Genomic DNA, 19,044 nt, shown 5'->3' on the forward strand with positions numbered 1-19,044 from the left:
GGCTTTTAAAAAGCATTTAGATAGTCACATGGGTAAGATGGGTATAGAGGGATATGGGCCAAATGTGGGCAATTGGGTTTAGTTTAGGGGTTTAAAAAAAAGGCGGCATGGACAAGTTGGGCCAAAGGGCCTGTTTCCATGCTGTAAACCTCTATGACTCTACCAGTGTATCCACTATCTCTGTCGCTATTACCTTTAATATCCTGGGATGTCTCCCATTAAATCCAGTGCACTTATCAGCCTATGGCCCCAATAATTTCCTTAATACTTTCACTCTAGTGATAGTTATTGGGTTTATTCCCCCGCCCCCCCCCAATTTATGCCCCTTGATTATTCAGTAGGAATGTTATTAGTGTCTTCTACCATGAGGACTGCCATTTCCTGGTTCCCCATTATTATTTCCCCAGTCATTATCTAAAGGGCCTCTCTCTAGCATTTTATATATTTAAAAAAGCTCTGTCTGTTTTTATATTAGTTTTATATTACTGCTAGTTTCCCCTCATAGGTTATCTTCCCCGTCTTTATCGTCTTTTATTGGTTTTTAAAACTTCCCAATCCTCTGGCTTACCAGTTATCTTTGCCACATTGTATGTTTTGTTTTCAGTTTAATAATATCCTTAACTTCCTTGGTTAACCATGGTTGATTTAGCCCCATTCTAGAATCCTTCTATTTTCATAGACGCCAGTCAACTATCATTTCTGCTAAACTTCTTTCCCGGTCCACTACAACCAACACTGCCCTTATTAAGTTGTAGTCCTCCTTATTTAAGTTTAGGACAGTTATTTCTGACCCAAGTTTCTTTCTCTCAAACTGAATGCTAAATTCCACCATGTTATGGTTACTGAAACCAAAAGAGAAAATGCTGGAAAATCTCAGCAGGTCTGGCAGCTTCTGTAAGGAGAGAAAAGAGCTGACGTTTCAAGTCCAGATGACCCTTTAGTCAAAGCTAGATGTTATGGTTACTGTTTCCTAAAGATCTTTTACTCTGATGGTGTTACCTGTTTCATTACACATCAGCAGATCCAAAATAGCCTGATCACGGTTGGATCAACAACACATTCTTCTAGGAAACTGTCAATGAATTGTTCCTCATGGCTATCTCTGCCAATTTGATTTTCACAAATACATGAAGATTAAAGTCACCCATGATTAATGTACTGCCTTTTTTACATGTCCTTATCTCCTGGTTTTTTTCTCCCTAAACGATGAGAAAGACAGAAAAAGGAAAGCAAAACAAACACTTCCTACCTCCCCCTCCCCACTTCACCAAACTCACGACTTACCAAACTCCAAACTTGCACTCTGAGCCTTGGTGCACTTGTTTGCCTGGGCACCGGGCTCCAGCTCCCATTCTTGGCTATGGTATGAGGCCTGGGCACCGAAGCTCCTACTCCAATTCCTGGCTGTGGTATTTGGTCTGGACACCAAAGCTCCTGCTCAAGTTGCTGGCTGTGGCATGAAGCCTGGCGACTAGGGCCACAGGGCGGCACGGTAGCACAGTGGTTAGCACTGCTGCTTCACAGCTCCAGGGACCTGGGTTCGATTCCCGACTTGGGTCACTGTCTATGTGGAGTTTGCACATTCTCCTCGTGTCTGCGTGGGTTTCCTCCGGGTGCTCCGGTTTCCTCCCACAGTCCAAAGATGTGCAGGTTAGGCGGACTGGCCATGCTAAATTGTCCCTTAGTGTTCCAGGATACGTAGGTTAGAGGGATTAGCAGGGTAAAAAGGTGGGATTGCGGGGATAGGGCATGGATGGGATTGTTGTTGGTGCAGACACGATGGGCCGAATGGCCTCCTCCTGCGCTGTAGGTTTTTTATGACTTCTATGATTCACAACTCCAATTCCTGGCTGTGGTACGAGGCCTGGATACCTGGCTCCTGCTCCAATTGCTGGCTGTGGTACGATTACTGAACATTGGGGCTCCTGCTCCAAATCCTGGCTTGAGCCCTCCTGAGAGGCGAGTGACAAACTTGGTCAAAAATCTAATTAATAATCAGAATCAAGATTGACATAAAGTCTGCACTTAGAGCAAGGGGATGCAGTGTTATTGTTACTGGACCAGTAATCCAGAGACTCAGGGTAATGGTCCTGGTAAAAATCTGGAATTAGGAATCTACTGATGACCATGAACCCATTGTCAATTGTTGGAAAAACTCATCTGGGTCACTAATGTCCTTTCGGGAAGGAAATCTGTCATCCTTACCTGGCCTGGCCTACATGTGACTCCAGAGCCACAGCAATGTGGTTGACTCTCAACTGCCCTCTGAGGGCACCGAAGGATGGGCAATAATGTGGTCGAACCAGACACTCATGTCCCACGAATAGAAAAAAGGTTGAGTAAGGCCATGTAAACCAAGAAGAGGAAGGACGAACAACATTGGTAAATGTGACAGACACCCCTCCCTTCACCAAGGGAAAGCGCGCCAAAAGCACATGCAAACTGCCGGCCACATCGTAGTTGCGCATGCGTGACTCGGAGGCGCGGCGCCGCGCCTGCGCGGTCGCGTAGGTGCAGCACTGCGGTTGCGCGGAAGGGCATTGTGGCACTGCGGCTGCGCGGAAGGGCAGTGTGGTACTGCGCTTGCGCGGAGCCCCGCTGGAGCCGCGGAGTGAGCGCGCGGGGGCGCTGCAGCCGGAAGTGATCGCGTTTGGCGCCTTCTTCCTCCCTCCGCTCGCGCTGGTTTCGTTCACTTCCGGTCGGCATTTTGTCTGCGAGAGAGGAATCGTCTTCGAGGCTGAGCTGGAGTTTCCGTGGCCGCTCGGCGCCCTCACCAAGGCTCAGGGAGCCAGCCAGGAGAACAGAAAGAAGTCGAGGCTGCTATCCCCGAGCCCAGGGCCCGCACAGTCGCTCGGCTCAGGCGGGCGGGAGAGGGAGGGAGGGAGGGAACGCGCCGCCACTTCACGTCCCTTCATGTCCGCTCGGTGTTGTTGTTCTGCTCGCCGCCCCTTCCGATTGCTTCAGATTCCGGCAGTCAGCCACTTGCATCGACATCAGCATCGACTGCGGCTTCTTCCCTGAGGTAAAATCCGAAAAGGCGATTAAGAAAACCGGCACCTGTATTGTGGGTACCAAGGAGCGGGCCGTCGGAGTAGGCGAGGCCGCGGATTGGGGCCTACTCACTTACTTTCACCGCTCCTGTGACTTTCTCGCTGAGACTCTGGGCGGATTGTTGATAGCGGCTGTGTCCCAGCGTCCAGCCCCAGGCTGAGGCCTTGGCCCCGGTGGAGGGGAGGGGGGGGGGCGGTCGGGCCCCAGGCCTGAGGCTCGGAGAGGAAGTCGGGCCCTGTCGGCGAGGAGCCGCTGTGGGCCATCAGAGGATGTCCCTGTTGAGGCCGGCCCGGGCCCCCGTTGATGGTGGTCGCGGGAGGCCGGAGCACCGGCCCAGTTTTAACAAAGGAGAAACAGGGGGGGGAGAGAGTGCAGCCAGCCACCCTGTGTAGGTGCTGGGGCCCGGGGGGAATGGGCGTGTTTGGGGCTGTGTCAGCCCCTGGATCCCGCTGAGAGCTCGGCCGCCTTTGTGCTCTTCCCAAAGGCAGAGTTCCCGAGGCCCGTCGGCCTGTAGTTGGAGTGCGGCCTAGCTGAAGGGAGCTCGGTGAAGTCTTGCTGAAGGGCTGCAGTTTGAGAATGTGGATTTGTTTGAAGCAGTAATCATTTAATTTAATGAGGCCGAGTGTCGCCAAGCCTGTGGGGCATCAGCTGAATGCGGGAGTGTCGAGTGTAAATGTTCCACATTGAAGTTCGGTGTATTTTCTCAGTTAAAATTGTTTTATCTATTTAGAAATATAAAATGAACAGTCTATTTTTGCTGGTAATCGTGCAGTTTATAATCGACTGTCAACATAAAATGCAGAATGGATCTGTGGGTTAATCAGGTCTCAGTAACTCTGGTGAAGGTTGGACCTGCTACTTTGTGGGGTTTCTCTCACACGGGTCCTTCTGCCAATCATGGGGATAGAAAGAAGGCTGGATTGTTTTCTAGTTATTCTTATACAGGTCGGCTTGTAAACTTTGAAGTATGATATGTATGCTCCTATGTTCACGCTCGTAGCTATTGAAGTGGTTTACTCTAAACGGGCGATTTGATAATGTAAGCAAAAGTAATGCCATCTTGTGCGTTTTTGATATTTTCGCTAATTATATCCCAGCTTCATCACACGATATCGTGCCGGTTGAGGTAATGGCTGAGTAACTTTACTAAGTCATGTAGTGCATCAGAGGGAAAAATAAACGCGTTCAAATAAATGTACATTCTTGAAATTTTAGTGTTCAAATATTCACATCTGTTGATGGGTGTGTAGCTAGTTCGTGTTCAATGGCCGGGCGCTGGTGCGTCATTGCTTTACTTGTGTGGGCGAAACTATTGTACCAACATTTGACTGACAGTACACTGCAGTGTAAATAGAAGCTGAGCCTCTTTGTTTGCAAACACTGAAGCTTTAGCTTGTTATGTTGTATCTATTCAGGATGATGATTGTAGCTTCAAATGTATAGGACAATCTATACGTTTCAATAGAACGGCATGGTGTTTCTGGCTTGGAAACCAAAATGCCCCAAATTGAACTCTGAAATTTTACAATTTCTTCAGTGATTGTAGGATATTATACATGAAAATTGAACTGACCACGAATTATTTCATCCCAATTCACATCACTGATGTTTTGTTTGGCACATGCAAGCATATATTAATGCAATATTTGCAGAACTAACAGGAAGTAACATCATAAGGCTTATTCTTGGGGGAAATAATGGCGGCCTCCACTTGTAGCCACTACTGGTCACTAAACTACTTTTGAGCTAGGGTAATGTCGAATGAATGTGATTAAGGTTTTAAGATTAGGAAAAGCTTATGCTCCAGATGCAGTGCTTGCTTAAAAAACGCTGACATTTTTCAGATGTAAATTGTCTGGTATTTCAGTTTTGGACATGGAGATCAACTCAGGATTTAAAAGGCAAGATTGGGTCTCAAACAGAAATACATATCTTTGATTTGTTTATCAACTACCTTAGTAGGCACTAGATTTTTAGGAGGACTTTTCTAATCTGCTTTGTCAGACACAAAACTAGCCAATATTAGCAACATGGGATTGTAGAGATGGAGTATCTCACTCCTGTTTCACAATATCGCAAGTGCCAGTTGAAAACTCTCAATTGCTGTTTTTTTGAATTATTTTCCAGAAAGTGCTTTTAAAATAAATACCTTTTGACTGTGACTGTTTTTTGTTCTAAGTGCTCATTAGAAGGAGAATGCAAGTGTTGCTTTTGACAAGTTTTATCTAGCCTCTGAAGCAAATTGTTGTTTTCAATTTCCATTCTAATTTTTAAAAATGAAGATGGGGCAATTTCTGAAGTTGTGCCTAAAATTTGTAATTGCACACAAGATTCAATGTGTAAATTAAAGATGTAGAATTCCAAAAACTGGGCTGAAATGTGAACAGTACTTCATCTATTTTGATATTTTCCTGTAGTTGGTAGAATGCTGTACATGCAGATTAGAGAAAGTAAAAATGCTTGAAATGGAGGCCATCAATGGGGATACGTCTTTAACGTTATTATGTGTGGGAGAATAAACCATTCAATGTGGATAAATAGTTTGCAGCAATAATACAAAGGGAAGGTACCAATAACATCAGAAATTACAATTTTAAAAATTCATTCATGGGACATGGGCTTCGCTGGCTGGCCAGCATTTATTGCCCATATCTAGTTGCCTAAGGGCAGTTGAGAGTCAACCACATTACTGTGGCTCTGGAGTCACATGTAGGCCAGACTAGGTAAGGATGGCAGATTGCCTTCCCTAAAGATCATTAGTGAACATGGTGGGTTTTTCCGACGATCGACGATGGTTTCATAGTCATCAGTAGTATCCGCCGTGGCAAGATTCGAACCTGGGTCCCCAGAACATTAGCTGAGTTTCTGTATTAAAAAGATTAAACTTTATTTTTGTCACAAGTAGGCTTACATTAACACTGCCATGAAGTTACTGTGAAAATTCCCTAGTCGCTACACTCCGGCGCCTGTTTGGGTATATGGAGGGACGATTTGGCATGGCCATTTCACCTAACCAGCATGTCTTTCTGACTGTGGGAGGAAACAGGAGCACCTGGAGGAAACCCACACAGACACTGCGGGAACGTGCAAACTCCGCACAGGCAGTGACCCAAGCCGGGAATCGAACCCAGGTCTCCCGTGCTGTGAGGAAGCAGTGCCACCGGTGCTGTCCAAACAGTTTAGTGATAATTCCACCAGGTCATCGCCTCCCCCAAATGGTTAGGAACACCTGTAGAATCCAGGTATTGAATTGTTATACTTGCTGTCATGTTTTTTAAATTTAAAATCAATTATTTTAAAGTTTTCTATGGTTATTTGATGGATGGACTATATAATTGTGTAATGTAGGTGGAGGGGGAGTCAATACGGTAGTGTAAGAATTTGAAAGAGCCTGCCATTACGTTTTGCTAAATTGATTTTTATCCTTGTAGTGGATTGTGGGTATGTGTTTTAACAGCAAAACCATGTTCTCGTGAAATTAGTTAACTGATCTATTGTAGTTTCAAATGCCAGTTCAGTTGTGGGGGAAAAACATGGGCTTCAGGAGCATCGGACCTGGGAGCAGGAGTAGACCATTCTGTCCCTTAGAGTCTGCTCTGCTATTCCATAAGGTCGTGGCTTATCTGATTGTGGCTTCAACTCTCCAGTTGTTTTTTATTCATTCATGGGGTATGGGCACTGCTGGCTGGCCAGCGTTTATTGCCCATACCTAGTCACCTTGATAGGCCATTTCAGAAGGTAGTTGAGAGTCAACCATATAGCCGTGGCTCTGGAGTCACATGTAGGCCAGACCAGGTAAGGACGGCAGATTTCCTTCCCTAAAGAGCATTAGTGAACAGATGGGTTTTTCCAACAATCGACAATGGTTTCATGGTCATCAGTAGATTAATTCTAGATTTTTAAAATTAAATTCAAATTCCACAATCTAACGTGTTGGGGTTCGAACCTGGGTCTCCAGAACATTAGCTGAGTTTTTGGATTCATAGTCTAGCAATAATACCACTAGGCAATCACCTCCTCTAACCTACCTACTGTGACCCATGACCCCTCTTGACTCCCAACTCGACCTTGATTAAACTCTATGACCCAGCCTCTTCTTGAGAATTCTGCAGACATGACCCTCAAAGCACTTTTCCTCAACTCCGTCTTACTGTTTCATCAGAATCACATAATTCAATAAGATTACTTTTCATCTTAACTCCCAAGGGACTATATGCCCAACTTGTTCAATCTTTCCTCAAGGTAAGCCCCTTATCCCAGGAGTGAAATCTGACCTTCTAACTGCTAATGCAATTATATGTTTTTTGAGATCTAAAAGACGGAGCAGGTCTCACCAGTGTTCTGTGTGACTGTGGTAAAATTCCCTACTTTTATACTCCCTTCCTCTTGCAATAACTGACAACGTTTCTTTTGCCTTCCTTATCTTTTGCTGTACCTGCATATTAACTTCTTGTGATTCGTGTACTAGGGGCACCCAGGTCCCTCTGTCCCTCAGATTGTGTAATCTCTCTCCATTTAAATAACACACTGTTCCAATCTTCCAGCAAAATGGGCAAATGCACATTTTTCCACATTATTTGCCACCTGCCAAATTTTTGCCCATACATTTAAATTATCTGTATCCTTTTGTAGACACTTTACTTTTTGACCACTTACCGTTCTACCTATTTTGACATCTTCGACAAATTTAGCTACCATACATTTGGTCCTTTCATCCAGGTCATTGATACAGATTGTAAATAGTCGAGGCCCCGATGCTGATCCCTGTGGCACTCCACTTGTGACAGCCTGCAAACGCTGAAGACTCACTGCTTCCTGTTAACCAGTCAATCCTTTATCCATGCTAATATGTTAAGCCCTACACCATGCGATCCTATTTTGTATTGCATAAGTGTGGAGAAGATTTGATGTCAGCTTTTGCTCAGTTCATTTTGCTCCTCCCTTTAGTAGAAGGTTGTGCTCTCGAACCCTGCTGCAAGTACTTGTGAACATGTCTGAACTGGCACTTAGTGCAGTGCTACAGTGTTACTATTGTTGAATGCGATTATCTAGCCTTGTAATTTATTGCTATTTGTGGGACCTTACTGTGTGCAAATTTACTCCGATGTTTCACAATGTTGCAATTGTAGCTGCATTTCAAAAGGTTGGTTGTAAAATGCTCTGAATATCGGAAAGTGAAGAACCTCCATTTGTATTTTTCATTATGCCCTGCCTACTCTTGAGTAAATTAATTTCAGCATGAGAAGCAAAAAGGGTAGACTTGTCCCAATGCTTATCTTTTGGGAAGAGAAATTAGTAGTTGCTTCTGATCATTATTCCTTGAATCTTGCAAGTGTCTGTTATTAGCTGATGGTAGGATGCATGTCACCAGGTCACATAGCAAGCTACCTTCAATAAGGTACCAGGGACTGACATGTGGCTTGGCTGGTGCCGGTGACAATATGAATCACAACAGTTTCGAGAGCAGGAGATCTAGGTGATGTACTGAAGAAAATAATACTTCACACAGTATTCATCTGGAATGCACTGTCTGAAAGGGTCATGGAAACAGAATCAATAATAACTTTGAAAAGGAGATTGGATACAGACTGGTCGAGGGGAACATTTGCTGGACAACGGGGAAATAGTAGTGGGTAATTGATTAGGCCTTTCAAAGAGCTGATCCAGGTATGTTTGCCCAAATTTTCACCTGTATGTTTCTAGTTAGTTGCATATGTCTACTGGGGAAGTTGTTTCCATGTATCCTCTTTATTAATTCCCCTTTTAAATGACAATTCTGTCCCATAGATACTTAATGTGCAAAAACATGCCCCCTTTTCTTCTCTTTGTTACTTTGATTCAGCAGCCTGCAAAAAAAGCAATCTTTTAACAATGAAAAATTGAGATGGCAGTTAATAGTCATACTTGGTTCTCATTTTATTACTACCATTTATAATGGTGGCCTCCAATTCTACTGTGGAATTAGGTTTTATATCTATCCCTTCCATGGCTCTGTTGTTCCTATGGTGTGTGTCTGGAACTACACGCAGTGTTTGAATTGTGGCCTGACCAGTGCCTTATGACTGTTGCTACTTGCACTCAAGCTGTTTAACAATGTATGCAGCTGCATTAAAGACATTATTTCTCCACTCTTAAGAATTCTGCCCTTAAAAATGTACCATTCTGCATTTCACTTTGCTGCACTGAAATACACCTGTTCCCTGCCTTTTCCCTATAGTTTGCCATGCAATCTCATCTGGTATCTCAGCAAATTTCAATATCATTATACTTCTGCCAATGGCAAAATCATTTACATAATGGCAAATACAAACTTTACTGTTAAAATGAAAAGTAAAAAAATGCAAGGGCATTTTAACATGTTTTTAGCATGTTCCTTTGACAGTTTTAAAACTACAGGTTATATAAAATTGAAATCAATGAAAAAAACAAATATAGTAAACAGTAGGGCGAAAAGTAGCAGGCATTAATAAATTAAATGGGCAAAGCTGGCGAATGGGTTTTCACATCGGCAATTATGAAGTCATTCAGTTTGGAGCTAAAAAGGATAGAACAGGAGATTTTTGAAAACGTAGCGGCAGTGGTGGTCCAAAGAAATGTGGGAAACTGAGTAATGTCTTGAACAGGTACTGGGATACAGGTGGGGAGTGTGGTATTAAAATCATGCCGCAGTTATGCAAAGCATGGTTGAAGCACCCCTTAAGATGGATATATTGGCTTTGGAAGAGCTGGTTAGGCCCGAGCTGGAGTATCATGTCCAAATCTTGGACTCAGACTTCAGGAAGAATGTCAGTGTAGGAGAGGATGCTAGGAACATTTACTTGAATAGTTAATGGAATCTACAGTGCAGAAGGAGGCCATTTGGCACATTGAGCCTGACACCAATCACACCCAGGTCCTATCCCCGTAACACCACATATTTATCTTCCAAATCCTCGTGACACTAAGGGGCAATTTATCATGGCCAGTCAACCTAACCAGCACATCTTTGGACTGTGGGAGGAAACCCACTCAAACACAGGGAGAATGTGCAAACTCCACACGACAGTGACCCAAGCCGGGAATCGAACCCGGGTTTGAGTTACGTGGAGAGATAAAATAAGCTGTGTTCTCTGGGTAGGAGGTTGAGAGGGGATATGATGTGTTCAAAATTGTGAATTGTTTTTGGGGTGGCACAGTGGTTAGCATTGTTGTCTCTCAGCACCCGGGACCTGGGTCCTCACTGTCCATGGGGATAGTCATGATGTGGAGATGCCGGCGTTGGACTGGGGTGAACACAGTAAGAAGTCTCACAACACCAGGTTACAGTCCAACAGGTTTATTTGGTAGCAAATACCATCAGCTTTCGGAGCGCTGCTCCTTCGTCAGATGGAGTGGAAATGTGCTCTCAAACAGTGCACAGACACAAAATCAAGTTACAGGATACTGATTAGAATGCGAATCCCTAAAGCCAGCCAGGTCTTAAAGGTACAGATAATGTGGGTGGAGGGAGCATTAAACACAGGTTAAAGAGATGTGTATTGTCTCCAGACAGAACAGCTAGTGAGATTCTGCAAGCCCAGGAGGCAAGCTGTGGGCGTTACTGATAATGTGACATAAATCCAACATCCCGGTTTAGGCCGTACTCATGTGTGCGGACGATAGTGCCAGAGGACTGGAGAGTGCCGGGGATAGTGCCAGAGGACTGGAAAGTGGCGAATGTTGTTCCTCTGTTCAAGAAAGGAAATAGGAATGACCCTGGCAATTATAGGCCGGTTAGTCTTCGTTGGTCGGTAAGTTAATGGAAAAGGTCCTGAGGGATAGGATTTATGACCATTTGGAAAGATGCAGCTTAATCTGGGATAGTCAACACGGATTTGTGAAGGGTAAGTCTTGCCTCTCAAATCTGATTGAATTCTTTGAGGAGGTAACTAAGTGTGTAGATGAAGGTAGAGCAGTTGATGTCGTATACATGGATTTTAGTAAGGTGTTTGATAAGGTTCCCCATGGTTGGCTCATGAAGAAAGTAAGGAGGTGTGGGATAGAAGGGAATTTGGCCAATTGGATAAGTAACTGGCTATCTCATAGAAGTGGAGATGCTGGCGTTGGACTGGGGTAAACACAGTAAGAAGTCTAACAACACCAGGTTGAAGTCCAACAGGTTTATTTGGCGGCTTTTGCGACCAAATAAACCGATTGTACTTTAACCTGGTGTTAGAACCATAGAAAATTACAGCTCAGAAACAGGCCTTTTGGCCCTTCTTGTCTGTGCCGAACCATTTTTTGCCTAGTCCCACTGACCTGCACTTGGACCATATCCCTCCACAGCCCCCTCATCCATGAACCCGTCCAAGTTTTTCTTAAATGTTAAAAGTGACCCTGCATTTACCACTTTATCCGGCAACTCATTCCACACTCCCACCACTCTCTGCGTGAAGAAGCCCCCCCTAATATTCCCTTTAAACTTTTCTCCTTTCACCCTTAACCCATGCCCTCTGGTCTTTTTCTCCCCCAGCCTCAGTGGAAAAAACCTGCTTGCATTCACTCTATCTATACCCATCAAAATCTTATACACCTCTATCAAATCTCCCCTCAATCTTCTACGCTCCAGGGAATAAAGTCCCAACCTATTCAATCTCTCTCTGTAACTCAGCTTCTCAAGTCCCGGCAACATCCTTGTGAACCTTTCCGGTCCTGGGTACTTATCCACTCTGATTTGCCTCAAGACAGCGAGCACCTCCTCCCCTTTAATCTGTAAAGGTTCCATGACCTCCCTACCTGTTTGCCCTATTTCCGTAGACTCCATGTCCGTTTCCTCAGTAAATACGGATGCAAAAAAAAACATTTAGTATCTCCCCCATCTCTTTTGGTTCCATACACAGTCTACCACTCTGGTCTTCAAGAGGACCAATTTTATCCCTCACTATCCTTTTGCTCCTAACATACCTATAGAAGCTCTTTGGATTTTTCTTCACTCTGTCTGCCAAAGCAACCTCATGTCTTCTTTTAGCCCTCCTGATTTCCCTCTTAAGTAGCTTCTTGCACTTTTTATACTCCTCGAGCATCTGATGTGTTCCTTGCTGCCTGTACATTTCATACAACTCTCTCTTCCTCTTAATCAGTGTTACAATCTCCCTCGAGAACCAAGGTTCCTTATTCCTATTTACTTTGCCTTTAATCCTGACAGGAACATTCAAACTCTGCACTCTCAAAATTTCTCCTTTGAAGGCCTCCCACTTTCCATTTACATCCTTACCAGAGAACAGCCTGTGCCAATCCACACTTCCCAGATCCATTCTCATTTCATCAAATTTGGCCTTTTTCCAGTTGTTAGACTTCTTACTGTATCTCATAGACAGAGGGTGGTGGTGGATGGAAAATTTTCAGACAGGAGACAAGTTACCAGCGGTGTACCACAGGGATCACTGCTGGGTCCTCTGCTATTTGTGATTTTTATCAATGACTTGGAGGAGGGGGCTGAAGGGTGGGTCAGTAAATTTGCTGATGACACCAAGATTGGTGGAGTAGTGGATGAGGTGGAGGGCTGTTGTAGGCTGCAAAGAGACATTGGTAGGATGGGCCGAAAAATGGTCGATGGAGTTTAACCCTGAGAAGTGCGAGGTGATTCATTTTGGTAGGACAAATTTGAATGTGGATTACAGGGTCAACGGCAGTGTTCTGAGGAATGTGGAGGAACAGAGAGATCTTGGGGTTCAAATCCACAGATCTCTGAAGGTTGCCACTCAAGTGGATAGAGCTGTGAAGAAGGCCTATAGTGTGTTAGCGTTTATTAACAGGGGGTTTGAGTTTAAGAGCCATGGAGTTATGCTGCAACTGTACAGGACCTTGGTGAGACCACACTTGGAATATTGTGTGCAGTTCTGGTCACCTCACTATAAGAAGGATATGGAAGCATTGGAAAGAGTGCAAAGGAGATTTACCAGGATGCTGCCTGGTTTGGAGGGTAGGTCTTATGAGGAGAGGTTGAGGGAACGAGGGCTTTTCTCTTTAGAGCGAAGGAGGACGAGAGGCGACTTAATAGAGGTTTATAAGATGATGAGGGGGATAGAGTGGACATTCAGACTATTTCTTCGGGTGGATGTAGCTGTTACTAGGGGGCATAACTATAAAGTTCATGGTGGGAGATGTAGGAAGGATGTCCGAGGTCGGTTTTTTTCTGAGTGGTTTGGGTGTGGAATGGACTGCCTGCTGTGATAGTGGAGTCGGACACTTTAGGAACTTTCAAGCGGTTATTGGATAGGCACATGGAGCACACCAGAATGATAGGGAATGGGATAGCTTGATCTTGGTTTTGGACAAAGCTTGGCACAACATTGAGGGCCGAAGGGCCTGTTCTGTGCTGTACTGTTCTATGTTCTAACATATTGCTGATCTGTCATGAAAACCTTGCTTTGGAATTTTATGCATTATGAACTTTTGCATGTGGTATAACCAAAATTAGGAACAGGTGCATTAAGTTCTATAGGCTCCTTTCCTTGTGCATTTTGGAACTAAAAGTGAACAATATTGCAGCAAAAAACAAAACAATGTACAAAGTGGTGACATATAAGAGGGGCTGCAATGTCTGTAATTGTTCACAGATGTAGTACATGAATTCCACTCCAACACAAAATGAGTATGCAGAAATGGTGTTTGTGAAATGTAGTTTTTTATCATTGCTCCATGTAGTATTATTCACTCCAAAGCATTGGCAGTTTTATGAAGATAGCAGCGTGGACCTTGAGTTTGCTCACCATTCGTTACAATCATGGCTGATCTTCTGTCTCAATTCCACTTTCCTGCCTCATCTCCAATATCCTGAGAGATTGAAAATACCCCCACCCCCCCAAATACCGTCCGGCGCTAGGTTCCCCAGCGAGGGGAACAGCTTCAGTGTCGACACTGTAGTCCTTCCCAAATCTGTTATATTTCAATGAAACCACCTCTCATTCATTTGAAATTCTGAAAGCATATCCCCAATTTACTCCCCTTAATTTTAGAAGACAGCGCAAGTGTATACTTCAATAAAAGGAAACTGCTGCGGATGCTGGAAATCTGAAATAAGCACAGTGCTGGCAATACTTAGCAGTTCTGGCAGCATCTGAAGAGAGACGTTAATTCTGTTTCTCTTTCCACCAATGTTGCCAGCAACTTTTTATTTCAAATAGATACTTCCTTAGATATAGAACCCAAAATTGCGCACAGTGCTCCAATTGTACTAGTAATATATATAAATATACAAATTAGGAGCAGGCCATTAGCTTCCTTGAACCTGCTCTGCCATTTGATAAGATCATGGCTGATCTAATTATGGCCTCAATCCGAATTTCCTGTCTACTTTATATTCTATGACACCCCTGTCAGTCAAGTATCTGTCTAACTCAGCCATAAAAATATTCAATGACCCTCCCTCCCTGGATGAGTGTAGCACCTGGATAAGAGAATTCCACAGCCTAACAACACTTCTGAAATAGTTCTGGTTTCCCCCGTAAGTGGAAACATCCTCTGTGTCCACCTTGTCAAGTCCTTCAGGATATTACATTTCAATGAAATCACCTCTTGTTCTTCTACACTGCAAAAAATAACTCCTTCGTCCCAGGTAACAGTTGAGTGATCAGACTTTTGAATGGACTTGCCTTGTATTAAGTTGATCTTTCTCTGCATCCTCGCGCTGACTGTAACATTACATTCTGCACCCTCTACTTTCCTTTTCTATGTATGGTATGCTTTGTCTGTATTGCGCACAAGGAACAATACTTTTCACTGTATCCCAATACATGTGACAAAATAAAACAAATCAAAAAAATCTTCTAACTGCATCAGAAGCATTTCTTAAGGAGACCAAAACTGTGTGCAGTACTCCAGATGTGGTCACACGAACATCCTGTAGCAAAATTCCTCTACTTTTATGTTCCAGTCACCTTTCTCTTAAACAGCAACATTCCATTTGCCTTCCTAATCACTTACTGTACATATATACTAACGTGTTGTGATCAAACTGCCAATTCACTCAAATCACTGTATGCTGAAGAATTCTGCACAGTCTTTCCATTTAAATAATATACTGCATTTTTTGTTCTCCTGGCCAAAGTGGACAAGTTCACAATTTCCCACGTTACACTCTTTTTGCCAAATTTGTGCCCATTCACTTAAGCTATCTATATCCCTTTCAGACTTCTATCCTTTTGACAGCTCATTTTCCGATCCATCTTTGTGTCATCAGCAAATTTAGCAACCATACATCTGTTGAATGACAAAAGAGGATGAATGTGTTCATCACTGGCCTGGCCAGCATTTATTGCCCTGAGAATGTGGTATTAGGGAGGGAGTTCCAGGATATTGACCCAGCGATATATTTCCAAGTCAGGGTGGTAAGTAGCTTGAAGGCGAATTTGCAGGTGGGGGTCTTCCCATGTGTTGGCTGTCTCCTGGCTGGTAGTGGACATGGATTGAAAGTGCTATCTGAGGAACCTTGGTGAGTTCCTGAGATGCACTTGTAGATGGTACACACTACTCCCACCGTGTCATTGGTGGATGGAGTGAATGCTTTATGATGAGGTGCAATCAAGCGGGCTGCCTTGTCCTGGATGGTGTCGGGCTTCTTGTGTTGCTGGTGCTGCACTCTTCCAGACAAGTGGGGAGTATTCCATCACAGTCATGACATGTGCCTTGTACATTATGGACAGTCTTTGGAGAGTCAGGAAGTAAGTTACTTGTCATAGAATTCCTGATCTCTGACCTGTTCCTCTAGCCACAGTATTTGTAGCTATTGAATTTCTGGTCAATTCTAATCCCTAGGATGTCGATAGTGAGGGGATTCAGGTCTTTCTGCATTTGGTCATGGACTGCTTCAGTAGCTGAGTTGCTGAACCTCAGCGAACATCTTCACTTCTGATCTTATGATGGAAGGAAGGTCATTGATGAAGCAGCTAAAGATGGTTGAGCCTAAGATTAGGAGCTCAATGACTATTTTGGAAACTAAACTGAGTGTCAGTGGGCAGGTTATTGCTGAGTAAGTGCTGCTTGATTGCACTGTTGATTACCCCTTCCATCACTTTACTGACCTTGAGGGAAGCTAGTGTTGAACTTGCAGGGGCCCTGGCAGACATATTTAAAATGTCAGTATTCATGGGGGAGGTGCCGGATGATTGGAGGTTGGCTCATGTTGTTTCATTGTTTAAAAAAAGTTCCAAAAGAAATCCGGGAAATTATAGGCCAGTAAGTTTGACGTTGGTGGTGGGCAAGTTATTGGAAGGTGTGATAAGGGATAGGATCTACAAATATTTGGATAGACAGGGACTTATTAGGGAGAGTCAACATGGCTTTGTGCGTGGTAGGTCATGTTTAACCAATCTATTTTTGAGCAGGTTACCAGGAAAGTGGATGAAGGGAAGGCGGTGGATATTGTCTACCTGGATTTCAGCAAGGTCTTTGATAAGGCCACTCATGGGAGGTTAGTTAGGTCGCTGGATATACATGGGGAGGTAGTAAATTGGATTAGACACTGACTCAATGGAAGAACACTAAGAGTTTTAACAACTCTTGGGGGACCAATATTCTGGCGGGAAGGTTTGCTAAGGTTACTGGGGACGGTTTATACTAGAATGGTTGGGGGTGGGAATCAAAATGTGATGACTGGGAGAGAGGAGGTTAGAGTAAAAATAAGAGGGGCTGGTCGGCAGTGTGAGGGAGGATAGGCAGGGGAAGGGGAGCTCTCAGACTGAAGGGTTGAGGTGTGTTTATTTTAACGCAAGGAGTATAGTGAACAAAATGGATGAGCTTAGAGCGTGGATCGCTGCTTGGAAGTGTGATGCGGTGGCCATTACAGAGACTTGGTTATCTCAGGGCCAGGACTGGGTACTTCAGGTGCCGGGTTTCAGATGTTTCAGGAGGGACAGGGAAGGAGGCAAAAGAGGTGGGGAGTGGCACTGTTGATCAGGGATAGTGTCACGGCTGAAGAAAAGATGGATGCCACGGAAGGATTGTCTACGGAATCTCTGTGGGTGGAGGTTAGGAACAGAAAGGGGTCAGTAACTTCACTGGGTGTTTTCAATAGGCCGCCCAATAGTAGCAGAGATGTGGAGGAGCAGATTGGGAAGCGGATTCTGGAGAGATGTGATAATAACAGAGTGGTCGTGATGGGAGATTTTAATTTCCTAAATATCGATTGGAATATCTCGAGGGTAAGGGATTTAGATGGAGAGGAGTTTGTTAGGTGTGTTCAGGAGGGCTTCCTGACACAGTATGTGGATAAGCCTACAAGAGGAGAGGCTGTGCTTGATTTGATATTAGGGAATGAACCTGGGCAGGTGTCAGATCTATCAGTGGGAGAGCATTTTGGGGATAGTGATCATAACTCTATCTCCTTTACACGAGCATTGGAGAGAGATAGGATCAGCCAAGGTAGGAAAGTGTTTATCTGGAGTAAGGGCAACTATGATGCTATTAGGCAGGAAATTAGAGGCATAAATTGGAAGGAGGTTTTCTCAGGGAAATGTACAGAAAAAAGTGGGCTGCTAAGGAGTCTGGGAAGGGTTTTTTAAGCGCGCGAAGTATAAAAGGTCGGCTGCAGTATACAGCGGGCAGCGTCGGGAGCGGGCAGTGGAGTGAATGGGAAGCAGAGTGTGAGCTATAAGGCTTTGGCTCGCAGGGCTTAGGCAGAAAGGGCGAACAGGGGTGAGTTTAAATTCATTTCTGCACTTTCTACCTGGTACTGGCAAGGTATCTAGAGGGGATGGGTGTGCAGGCAGTGCTATGTTCCTCTTGCACTATGTTTGAGGTGAGGGATGACGACAGTGTCCCTGCTGATTACACCTGTGGGAAGTGTACCCATCTGCAGCTCCTCCAAAACCGTGTTAGGGAACTGGAGCTGGAGTTGGATGAACTTAGGATCATTAGGGACGCAGAGGTGGCCATAGACAGAAGCTTTAGGGATACAGTTACTCCGAGGAATGAAAACAGATGGGTGACGGTGAGAGGGGCTGGGAGGAAGCAGTCCGTGCGGGGATACCTGGTGGTCGTTCCCCTTAGCAACCGGTATTCCGCTTTGGATACGGTTGAGGGGGGTGACAAGGGGTCCTTGTGCACAAATCGCAAAAACTCAGTCTGCAGGTGCAGCAGGTGATCAAGAAGGCGAATGGAATGTTGGCCTTTATCGTGAGGGGGATAGAATATAAAAGCAGGGAGGTCTTGCTGCAACTGTACAAGGATATATTGGCCTTGGAGGGAGTGCAGAGAAGGTTCACCAGGTTGATACCGGAGATGAGGGGTGTAGCTTATGAGGAGAGATTAAATAGATTGGGTCTGTACTCGTTGGAGTTTAGAAGGATGAGGGGTGATCTTATAGAGGCATATAAGATAATGAAGGGGCTGGATAGGGTAGAGGTGGAGAGATTCTTTCCACTTAGAAGGGAAACCAGAACGAGAGGGCACAGCCTCAAAATAAGGGGGGGCCGGTTCAGAACAGAGTTGAGGGGGAACTTCTTCTCTGAGGGTTGTGAATCTCTGGAATTCTCTGCCCATTGAAGTGGTGGAGGCTTCCTCGTTGAATATGTTTAAATCACAGGTAGATAGTTTTCTGATCGATAAGGGAATTGGGGGTTATGGGGAGCAGGCGGGTAAGTGGAACTGATTCGCGTCACATCAGCCATGATCTTGTTGAATGGCGGGGCAGGCTCGAAGGGCCAGATGGCCTACTCCTGCTCCTATTTCTTATGTTCTTATGACATACTGGTGGTGAGCCGCAGTGAGAGGATCTCCAGCACTGTGTCCGCCTCTGTGGCTCGGGAGGGTAAGGGGCAGAGCGGGAGGGCAATAGTTATTGGGGACTCGTTAGTTAGAGGGATAGATAGGAGGTTCTGTGGCAGCAAAAGAGACTCACGGATGGTATGTTGCCTACCGGATGCCAAGGTCCGTGACGTCTCAGACCGTGTTTTCCGGATTCTGAAGGGGGAGGGGAAACAGTCACAAGTCGTGGTACACATTGGTACCAATGACATAGGTAAGAGAAGGGACGGG

The 19,044-nt window shown here is 44.7% G+C and overlaps 1 protein-coding gene across 9 annotated transcripts in view; it reads left to right on the plus strand.

Annotated features, from left to right (window-relative positions):
• Nucleotides 1-2,616: 2,616 nt before the first annotated feature.
• LOC144495209 (nipped-B-like protein) overlaps nucleotides 2,617-19,044 on the plus strand; it is a 728,344-nt gene continuing 711,916 nt past the window's right edge. For 3 of the 9 annotated variants that reach the window (XM_078215272.1, XM_078215277.1, XM_078215279.1), the window contains exon 1: nucleotides 2,883-3,022. The gene's annotated coding sequence lies outside the window, so the exon portion shown is untranslated. Of the gene's footprint in view, nucleotides 3,023-19,044 lie in introns of all 9 variants that reach the window. The other 6 variants (XM_078215278.1, XM_078215274.1, XM_078215273.1 and 3 more) reach the window with 5 other exon arrangements.

The sequence above is a fragment of the Mustelus asterias genome, chromosome 6, assembly GCF_964213995.1.
Source record: "Mustelus asterias chromosome 6, sMusAst1.hap1.1, whole genome shotgun sequence".
NCBI classification, from domain to species: Eukaryota; Metazoa; Chordata; class Chondrichthyes; order Carcharhiniformes; family Triakidae; genus Mustelus; species Mustelus asterias.